At 38.2% G+C, this 11797-nt stretch overlaps 1 long non-coding RNA gene across 1 annotated transcript in view; it reads right to left on the bottom strand.

Moving 5' to 3' along the window:
• Window positions 1-1233: 1233 nt before the first annotated feature.
• The window catches only part of LOC111750156 (uncharacterized), a 29841-nt gene continuing 19277 nt past the window's right edge, over window positions 1234-11797 (bottom strand). The window contains exons 4-5 of the long non-coding RNA XR_002785304.2: window positions 10571-10636; window positions 1234-2569 (exon numbers count right to left, since the gene is read on the bottom strand). This is a non-coding gene — a long non-coding RNA (uncharacterized LOC111750156). The remainder of the gene's footprint in view (window positions 2570-10570; window positions 10637-11797) is intronic.

Here is an 11797-nt window from a genome sequence, read left to right as displayed (position 1 = left end):
TAAAAATTAAATGAGATTATCTACATAAAAATACTCAATGGGGGAGTACACAGCAAGTGTAGAATTTAGTCTTCATGATGGATGGCTTCTGAAGAGGTCAAAAGAGACAACGCTTTAGAGGCTGCCAGTCTCCTGACAAGGTGAGACAGTCAGTAACTTTAAAGAACAGAAATGTATTTTCTCACAGTTTTGGAGATTAAGAGATTAAGGGTCTAGAACAAGTCAATTCCTTCCTTGTAGGTAGTCCTGGGAGTTCCTCAGTTTCTTGGCTTATACACGATCCTCACAGGGCATCTGTCTTCCCCCATGTTTGTGTCTGTGTCTAACTTAGAAGCTATCAGGTTTAAAACCCACTCTGCTTGGGCATGTTCTAATTAATGTAACAAAGAAAATTCTATTTCCAAACAGGATTACACCCATAGGTATCTTTGGGGGTTGGGGGGGGGGTCACAATTTAATCCATAACAGGGAGTAATACAAGGAAGGGAGAAGGAAGCGGATATCTGAGAGAGTACAGAGGGGTGATTGAGGAAACTGAAGCTCAGAGATCTTAAATAGTAAATCCTGGGTTGCTCAGCAAGTCAGTGGGGGAGGTCAGAGTCTAGTTTCTAACTCTCAAACCCACACTCTCCTCACTGCACCCTATGCCTCCCTGAGTCTGAGAAGGTGGTTTAAGGCCATGTTCTGAAGAGCCTGCATATTGTGCTGAGGAGCTTGGGCTTTATTCTCTAATGGATGGAAGTACCCACAATGCCACTCTGCTCTGAATTTAAGAGCATCATCCAGAAACTTCTGGGGAGGAGGAAATCCCACTGCTTTTCCTCAGTGCACACATATATCCCCCACCAGTGGTCTCCAGTCAGCCAACTGCCATTTTATTTTTCATTCTTTTGTGCAAATGTGGCTGCTGGATTAGCTCTACCTTCAGCCCCTACTGTGTCACAACGATAAAGGATCAAAGCCTGGAGGATGACTTCAGACTATAATTTAAGATAATTAAGATTTTTTTTAACCTAAATTACATTTTAACATTTCATAACAGAGCTGTCAAGATTCTATCAAAACCCTACCATGCAAATAAAGGAGGATAATTATATTTTCAGACTCACACAGTCTTCATTCTGATTAGTCTCTCATAAAAAGACTTCTGTCTTCCTTCACATTCTTATTTTCAAATACACTTCCCCTTCCCCACCCACCCTTGGTGTCTGAGACTATATACTCTTAAGCAAGTGGAAAATATTCCAAAGGAGTTCATAAGTCATGGTACAGAAGTGTTTCTCAGAAGCAGCAATTCTAATTAGAATTGCATCTGAAGGAAATATCTCTTAGTTGGTAGGCACATCCTGCCTCACTAAATAGACTCTGACTAGGGATAGAGGAAAGGTGTCTGCAGCGTATTAAACTCTCCAAATCAAAGAGAACACTAACATGCCAGAAAGCTTCCTACTAGAAGCTGAATTCGCTTTTATCTTGTCCCATTAAGATACGGAGTTTGTTCTACAGTTTTCTTTAAGATGCCAAGGGAAGACTACTATATTGAATATTGTTGGGCACCTCCACATCATTCATTTCACCTCTCCCCTAATCTTTATGAAAGGGCCATGTTGCTTGGATAAAAACAATCCTTCCCCCAGCTCTGGTAATGGATTCTGAATGGCCTAAGGCACTCAGTGTAATCATATCCTCTTTAAAGCTGTCATTGATTCAAGAATAGACAGGGAGCTCAGCCAATCAGTGCATGGCATCCCCTAGCCCCAGGGATTGGTTAGGATAATGGCACATGACCTTGGTTGGTCCAATCAGAGTGGAGCCCACAAGTTTTGATGGATGGTGGAGAGGAGAGAAAGGCTCTCCTTTCAGACATGCGGTGAGTAGATATTAGACCTGGAACTGTTGCAGGCATTTTGCAACCAATAAGGGAAGCCTGATGTCAAAGGAGGAGGGCAAAGCCAAGAGAGTTACAGAGAAATTGAGCAAGAGCCCTACCCTGATTGAACAGTGCATAACGACAGACGTACAGCCAGTTTGAGTTGGGTTTTCTTTTGTTTTCACCCAAAAGCATTCCAACTGCTCCACCAACTCTAACTGTTAAGTGGAGTCTTAGCTTTGTGGGACCACAGCCCTTTGAAAACCTGAGATAGACCATGATCCATCTTCCCAGAAAAATGCATATACACAAAAACTTCACATAGAAATTTGGGCTGATGAGGGCATGGACTCCATAAAGAGCTCCTGGCATACTAGTTAGGAGAATAGGCTTTAGGGTAGGACAGACCTTGGTTCAAATTCTGGCATAGCCACTTACCAACTACATCACTTTGGGTTAATGACTTAACTCTTCTGAGCCTCATTTTATTCCTCTACTGAATGAGAATAATAAATAATACTTACTTCACAGGGATGTAAAAATCCTGAACACAAGCACAGTGCCTGCCACAGGTCACAACCGCAGACTGTGGTGTCATACAATTAAGAATCATCCTTAAGGGAGTCCAGGAAGCAGTCCCTTTAGACAAATGTTCATGTCAAGTGTCAGAACACTCACAAGAGTCAAGCCATGACTGATCTGAAAACATAAAGCCAGTTGACCAGGGGTTAGTCCTACATTTTTTGAAAAGCTGCAATAAGGACAGAACATTGGGCAAGACCCAGCTTCCTCATCTTCAAAATTCCTGGACAGTTCTCAAGATTATTGTGGGTTTAAACTCAATCCCCCGAGGCAGAATGGGAAGATATTTTTAATCATGATTTTTTTTTTAAAGAAAAAGTAAAAAGAGGATAAAAAAGATCTATAGTTACATGTCTCCTACAAATATTTGAAACTATAAAAAGGCAAAAACTAGCAATTTCCCATCCCAGCTCAGCAGAAGTGATTCATTGGACTGTGCTTTATGGGCCAAAACCCCAAAATTTCTTTCAAAAGGAGATATCTAGGGCTCTGTGGGCAGTGGCCACCCTCACCAACATCCCTCCCTGCTGCTCAGCTCATGCCCTGCCCAGCTCCAGCACCTGCAAGCCCTGCTCCACCCAGAGGGTCACTCAGAGGGTCTCCTAGACACTCTCATTTCAGCAAAATGAGAAGGCTCTTTGAATATGCCCCTTGACTTGTGACTTGGATGTGTTAGGAGGAATGGGAAACCCAGGGCAAGCTAGGAGGAGCACCATCCAGGGACATTTTAGAGCCGGCACAGCTCATCCACTTGGTCTTCCACCATGATCCTCTGTTGCTCCTTTCCACTATCTTATTTTTCTTTCTCCATTTCATTTTTCTAAGTAGGCCAGTCTTTTTCAAATAAGTGCTTTTTCGAGAACTAATGCAATCCCATCATTGTGCTACCTGTGTTTATCTCAGTATGCAGATGCCAAAGCAAGCCCAAATGAAACGGCATAGTGAACTGATCCCTGCCCCCGCCACCCAGAAGTGGGCAGAAAGACTGGACTGTGAGGAATCATGTCCCATTCCAACCGATTATCCTGCTACATCAATTGCTTCCAAAGAATCTTCTCCCTTGAGATCCCTCAGAGTTCTGGAGGGCAAAGTTGGGGTCAAAAATTAACACAGAAAGGTTAAGAGCTGTACTAACTTCCCACATCACAGCTGGTGATGACTCAGCAATGAAGTTCTGTTCCCTCCTAGAAACAACGGAGGACAAGAAGGCAAGAGGAAAGAAATGCTGACAGAGACCCACAAAGCCTGCTGCAATGTGGTAAAGCACAAAGCCACCCAGCATGCTTTGTGGAATGGGATTGCAGATACAACCACTGTTGGCACTGACAGCAGCCAAGCCACAGCCCTGCTAATGACTGCCACCACTCGGGAAACTCTCCAACGGCAGCCGCAGAGGATGCAGCTGCCTGGCTCACCAAGAAAAATGGAAGTCATGGCTGAGGGGAGGGAGATTGGGCTGCTCTCAGGGAGTGGCTATATTATCTGCTACACATCCTAAACCAAGACCTCAACCCAGAAAGCAGAGGTTCCAGGAATCATGAACAAGCACTTGAAGAGACAGGACTCAAAGGCTTTAAGTGATTTTGAAATGATTACCACGAGACACTATCCTGTGTGTGGCTTTAGAATATGAAGCCCTTTTTAACCACAGGAAACACTGGTGGCGTAGTGGTTAAGTGCTATGGCTGCTAACCAAAGGGTCAGCTGTTCGAGTCTGCCAGGAGCTCCTTGAAAACTCTATGGGGCAGTTCTATTCTGTCCTATAGGGTCGCTATGAGTCAGAATCGACTCAGTGGCACTGTGTTTGGTTTGGTTTCATAGCCACAAGTAAGTTTAAGACACAATCTCTGGAGGTTTTTTTTTTTTTAATTGCTAAGCACCTAATATGTACTGGGTTTTTTTTGTTTTTAATGCAGGACAATAGCCCTGCAAGGCTGGCTAACCTCACTTTGTAGAAGAGGAAATTGGAAATGAGAAGTCTCCATGCTGTAGAGTTCAGAGCAACTAACGTTTCCTCCAGATATCAAGTATCAAGGGAAAAACAAATCTGCAAATAATTATTGGTATGCTCAGCAATGAGAACTATTCCATCCCCAAGACCTCAGACTGGAAAATTCCTCCTCCTGACCTAAGCCTCCTTTACTTCTCACCCCATAGCTCTCTCATGCCTGCTGAATCTGGGCCTCCATTCTCTGCGTCCTTCTCTTGTCTTCTTGTTTGTCAGTGCCCTTCTGGCTTCACATGCCCCCTACCCAGTTTTCCTAGTCATCTAGTGCTGCTATAACAGAAATACCACAAGGGGATGACTTTAACAAAGAGAAAATTATTCTCTCACAGTCCAGTAAGCTACAAGTCCGAATTCAGGGTGTCAGCTCCAGAGGAAGGCATTCTCTGTTGGCTCTGGAGGAAGGTCCTTGTCCTCAGTCCTCCCTTGGTCTGGGAGCATCTCAGTGCAGGAGTCTCAGGTCCGAAGGACATGCTCTGCTCCTGGCACTGCTTTCTTGGTGGTATGAGGTTCCCATGTCTCTCTGCTCCCTTCTCTCTTTTATATCTCAAAAGAGATTGGCTTAAGATACTATCTTATGTAGATCTCATCAATATAACTGCCAGTAATCCATCTCATTAACATCATAGTGACAGGATTTACAACACTAGGGAAATCACATCAGATAACAAAATGGTAGACAGTCATATAATACTGGGAATCATGACCTAGCCAGGTTGACAGATATTTTGGGGGGACACAATTCAATCCATGACACCAACCTAACTCCATCAGAAATTATTTAAACAGAACTTTTGCCGGAACCTTAGAATTCTAAGCTCACTTCCAAGTTGCCTCCTATAGCTGGGTTGTCAATTACCAAATTTGGAATACTCTTATCCTTTTCTTCCCTTATTCCATAGCCATTAAGTATGAGACTAATCATCAGAGCACATAGATTGCATCCATAAATCTATTCTCTCTAATCCTAGCTAGGCCCACTCCTTATCTACTATCCTTACATTTCTTGCTGTCCTATACCACTTCCAACAGCAGTAGTCTCCTCAGACACTTGTCTGCTGACTGCCTTACCTATAATGATAAGCTCATCTTTCATCATTCTAGATGAGTAGGTAATTGATTGGGGATCTCTCAAATTCTTTTCTCAAAATATCTTTGTATTTTTCACCCCAGCTTGATCTTTCCTCATGTTTCAGTAAAAGAAGAATTTCTCTTCCTTTTTATAAGGATAAACCTGGGCTCCTTATATTGTGGCCTCTCACCTTTTCCAGGATCTTGCTCTTTCAGTATTGTCCCCTCTGACTTGGAACTTGCCTCTCAGTTGCTGCTAGCTCTATCTTCTCTGTTGTAACCAGACTCAGGCCCCCCATATAAGAAATACATAACTTTGCACAAACCATGCTTTAGCCATCCCTTGTAGGGGCACTTAAACCAACTGGAGCACACAGAAATCCCACAGGGGTAAAAAATCCTGCTGATGATGAGCCCCACATAAAACACTACACTCTATGCAAGAAATGAAGAAACTACCAAGGACAGTCAACAGATGCAACACATGAGATAATTATCATTCTAAGTACTGGTGGAAGTAGAACTATCTGAAACAGACTACGAAATTATTTTAAAGGACGAAGATATTTTTCAGAAGAATAGAAATCATAATAAAAAGAAGCATGAAAAAACGGGAGCTTTTACAAAAACAGAAATTTTAGAAATGAAAAATATAGTCATTAAAGTTAAAAACTCAAGGAGTGTGACAGATTAAACAGTGCTAAAGAGAGTATTAGATAAATGGGAGACAGATCTGAATAAAGTATGCAGAACAGAGCACAGACAGATAAAAACATGAGAAATTAGTTAAGAGACAGGAGACTAGCGGGCAAAGGCCTAAAATATATCTCCAGAAGGAGAGAAAAGAGAGAATGCAAAGGAGGCAACATTTGAGAAGAAATGAAGGCGTAATTCCTCAGAGTGCAAAAGTACACTAAAAAAAAAAAAAAAATGTGTAAGAGCATAAATAAAAATAAACCTACCACTAGATATATTGTGGTAAAACTGAAGAACATAAAACATTAAAAAAAAAAAATGCTATCATTCAAACAAACATAGAGAAGAGTCAAATTATCTACAAAGGAATGACAGCAAGAATGGCATTAAAGTAACAGTATATTCCAGAAGAAAATGAAACAGCATTTTTATACTACTGTGAGAAAATAACTGTCAACGTAGAATTCTATACCTGACTAAACTAAAAATTCAAGAGAGGCTATGATATAGACAGTTGTGGACAAAAACAAGGAGAATTTATCACTCATAAACCCTCACTGAAATACCCCCTAAAAATGCACCTTAGTAAGAAAGAAATTTCCAGAAGAAAGGGGTGTGATGCAAGATGCAATGATGAACACAGGTATGTTGGCAGATGTGGTAATAAACCTAAATAAGCTTGACCATAAACAAAGCATAATGATAACATTGATGACTAGTAGGGAAATTAGAAACAAGGTAGAAGAAAAGAGTAGACACCAATAACATGGAAATGGGAAAGAGAAGAGGTAAGTTAATATGTGGAAATTCTCACATTGCTTTGGAAACATTAGCTTTAAATTTAGTCAAGTATTAATGATAAAAATTTAAGGACTATCATTAATAGAAAAAATACATAAAGTGTAACTCCCAAATTAAATAAGGAGGTAGAGGGAATAGAAAGAAAACTCAAAAGCAAAGACAAAAAAAGCCAAAAATACCAGCAAAGAGGAAGCAGGGTAACAAGAAAATGGAAATTTAGATGGAAGAAATAAGTACAAATATATTAGTAATAAACACACACAAATTATACTGGTTATAATGTAGGCTCTGACTGAAATTTTAAGAATTTCGACTATTTATATTATTTTTTTATTTCAAATACGTGTGTGTGTGTCCTGAATTTATCCCAGTATGTGAATGCCAAAGCAAGTCCCAATGAAATGGCACAGTGAACTGAACCCTGCTCATTCTCAAACAGAATGAAAAAAAGATATACCAGACAAAGAATAACTGCAAAAAAGCTAGTGAAGCTCTATTAATATCAGACAAAATAGAATTTAAGGCAAATAGAATTATTAGAGCTAAACATACCAAATGACAAGGGAATTTTTTTTCTAGAAGACAGAATGAGCCTGAATCTATTGTGCTGAACAGTACGATCTCAAAATGTCTAAAGCTACAAAATTATGAGAAGAAAATGGACAGATCACAGAGAGAAATTTCAGTATCTCTCTTTCAGGAAGTGATAGATTGCCCAGACCAAAAATTAGGAAAACATTGCAGATTTGAATAATCTTCTTTGAGTTCCATCTTTCATTTTCTAACCTCTTGAATTGAATGCTTAGCTCACCTTTTTTCTTGTGTGTGTGTGTGTATAAGTCTTGACCTAAAGAACATATGTTGTTGTTGTTGTTGTCATTAGGTGTCATAGAGACAGTTCCACCTCATAGTGACCCTATGTACAACAGAATGAAACACTTGCCTGGTCCTGCATCATCTTCACAATCCTTGCTATGTTTCAGCCCATTGTTGCAACCACTGTGTCAATTCATTTCACTGAGGGTCTTCCTCTTTTTTGCTGACCATCTACTTTACCAAGCATGACATCCTTCTCCAGGGACTGGTCCCTCCTGATAACATGTCTAAAGTATGTAAATAAAAGTCTTGCCATCCTCATTTCTAAGGAGCATTTTGGCTGCACTTGTCCCAAGACAGATTTGTTTATTCCTCGGACAGTTCATGGTATATTCAATAATCTTTGCCAACACCATAATTGAAATGCATCAAGTCTTCTTCATGATAAACTGAGAAATATTGAAATTGTCAAGGATTTCATTTTACTTGGATCCACAATCAATGTCCATGGAAGCAGCAGTCAAGAAACCAAATGATGTATTGCATTGGGCAAATCTGCTGCAAATGACCTTTTAATGTATTAAAAAGCAAAAGTGGCTCTTTAAGGACTAAGGTATGCCTGACCCAAGTCATGGTATTTTCAATTACCTCATAAGCATGCAAAAGTTGGACAATGAATAAGGAAGATCAAAGAAGAATTGATGCAAAGAACATACAGAATCCTGAATCCTGAACATACAGAAAATGAAGAATAAGTATTATTTTCAAGCAATAGAACAATCATAAATGCTAAGAAAACACCTTTCCAAGTAACTGTTAACAAATCATAATAAAAGTATAAGCACCACATATTAAAGCAATATTAAAAGGAAAATATGTTCCCTTGAAAATACACACACACAAACACACTGACAAGAAAAAAGGTGAGTTGAGCATTCAATTCCAGAAGTTAGAACATGAAAGACAGAACTCAAAGAAAGCAGATGATAAAAGTATACAATAAAGATAAGAGGAAAAAATAAAGATGTCTAAGACACACACAAAAAAACAATAAAACCAAAAAGCCAAACCTGTTGCTGTTGAGTTGATTCCAACTCATAGAAACTCTACAGGACAGAGTAGAACTACCCCACAGGGTTTCCAAGGAGCCGCTGGTAGATTCGAACTGCTGACCTTTTGGTTAACAGCCAAGCTCTTAACCACTACGACACCAGGCCTCCAAAGAAACAATAGAGAGGAAAAATAAAAGCTTTTTTTTTTTTTTTTTTCCTGAAATGGCAAATCAAATAGATGATTTCTGGTAAGACTGTTCAAGAAAAAAAGAGATGGCACAAATTAAACGATGATAGGAGTGGAAAAGAAATGATCCATTCAGATGAAATGATCATTTCAGATGAAATAGACTGAAGAATGCAAATGCTATGAAGCCAAATTTTGGAAACTAAATTTACAATTTTAGATAAATATAATTTGCAAAAATTGACTCAAGAGGAAATAGAAAATATGAATAGATACATAATTTTAAAAGAATAGCAAAAACGTGTTCATATAATTTCCAGGTCTAGATGATTTTTATTAATGAGGTTTACCAAAGCTTCAATGAACATAAAACTCTAATCTTATACAAACTCTATTTGAAAATAAAATAATAAGGAAAATTTCTTAATCTCTCTTTAGGGATTATTAGAATCTTGATACTAAAGCTAAACAAGGAGAATCTGGGAAATAATAGAAGAATAGCAGCTGACACACACTGAATGGTTGAAAGTCACTGGGAACAGTTCTAAGAGTTCTACGTGGGTTATTTCATTTAATTTCCCCATAAAAACCTGTGAGGTAGGTGCTATTGTTAAAGCCATTGAGAAATGAGGAATCTGAGGAATAGAGAGTTTAAATAATTTGCCCACGTTAGGAATCAGGAAATGGCAGAGCAAGGATTCAAGTCTCACTTCAGAACCTTCATTCTTAGCCATTATGTTCTATTCCCTTCCATTTTTGCATCTGGGAACTTAAATGCACATATTAAAGAATGAACACCAAATGACTATCAAAAAAAAAACCAAACCCACTGCCGTGGAGTTGAATCCGACTCATAGCAACCCTATAGACCAGAGTAGAACTGCCCCATAGAGTTTCCAAGGCCAAATGACTATAGATAGGAAAAAACACAAAAACTAAGCAAATATTAATACACCTAATTGTTTATCTTTTTAATGCATTTGATAAATCTTGAAGCCTAGTCATGATTTTAAGAAAAAGGGAATACTTAAAAAAAAATTTTTTTTTAGAAAACTAGGAACACGAGAATTTACTTAATTTGATTGATAAAGGGCAATATCAAAAACCTACAGTACACATATTATGATGACATTTTAATTTCCCATTAAATTCAGGAAAAGATATGGAAAATCATCATTTCTGTTGAACATTGTGCTGAAGATTATCTCAACTACAATAAATCAAGAAAAAAATTAAAGGCATAAGAATAGGAAAGAAAAAACAAACCTCTGATTTTCATACCACATTATTATATAAATAAAAAAATACAGGAAAACCTGCCACATATTAGAATTGAAAAAGATGCCCCAGCAAGACTCCTAAATTAAATAAATCTATGTACAAAAACACATTCCATTCACAAAAGCAAAAAATACATATATATAAATTTTTTGAAATAAATATGTATATATATTTATTCCAAAAAAATTTATTGACTACCTACTACATACCAGGAAGTGAATTGTGCACTAGAAGAATGCTGGCAAGACCTTCATGGAGATAATTATTAAAGTTTCCTGAAAGAAATAAAAGAAAACCAAATAAATGGAGAGATGTTATATCATGTGATGGAAAGACTCAATGTCCTATAGAGGGCAACTACCTCGAAATTAATTCATGAACTCACTGAAAATCCAATCAACCCAACATAATTTTTATTGGAATTTGACAATGTGATTTTAAAGTTAATACGAAAAAGCAACAGAGTAAGAATTTCTAAAACAATTTTAAAGAAGAGCAAGATGCAGGATTTTGCCTTATAAAATATCAAGATTTATCATAAATTTACAGAAATTAAGGGAGTAGGTTTCTGGCATTAAGATGGGCAAACAGACCAATGGAACAAAGTAGAGAGTCCAGAAAGACCTGTATATATATATGCCGATGTACGGCATAAATGTGGCATTATAAATCAATGGGAGGTGGCTGGGCTATTCAACAAAGAGTTCTAGGATAATGGGCTGTCCCCACAAAGGGCAGTGGTGGGAGTAAAATTAGATACCTCACTTACACTATGTATTAAATTAATCTCAGGTAGATTAAAAACCTATATGAAAAGTAAGACTTTACAATATTTAGGATAAAAAAAAATAACAGTATGTCTTTATTATTTTCGGCAGTTTGAAACCACCAACAGCTCCAAGGGAAAAAGATGTGGCAGTCTGCTTCTATACAGACTTAAAACTAAAAAAAAAAAAAAAACACAAACCCAGTGCTGTCGAGTCGATTCCGACTAATAGTGACCCTATATGACAGAACAGAACTGCCCCATAGAGTTCCCAAGGAGCACCTGGCAGATTCCAACTGCCGACCCTTTGGTTAGCAGCCATAGCACTTAACCACTACACCACCACAGCAGTGGGGTTTTGGTTATTACTTTGGAATAAAAAAAAATTTCTTAAATAAGATATAAAAAACACAAACCAAAAAGAAAAAGATAAATTAAACTACATTAAAACATAAAGCATCTATAGAAGAAAAGAAACAATAAACAATGAAAAGCCATAGACCATGAAATGATATTTGAAATATTGCTGCTCTAGGGTAAAATCACTACAAGGTGATAATAAAAGAAGAAGAAAGATTTTATTGGGCATATGTTCCAAAAGGCAAAAATAGGAAACGGACAAACATACTGCCAGAGCCATGTCTGCCCGAGTCCGAGGAATGTTACAGAA

This window comes from Loxodonta africana, chromosome 10, assembly GCF_030014295.1.
Source record: "Loxodonta africana isolate mLoxAfr1 chromosome 10, mLoxAfr1.hap2, whole genome shotgun sequence".
In the NCBI taxonomy this organism is placed as follows: Eukaryota; Metazoa; Chordata; class Mammalia; order Proboscidea; family Elephantidae; genus Loxodonta; species Loxodonta africana.
This window is presented reverse-complemented; position numbering and strand designations above follow the sequence as displayed.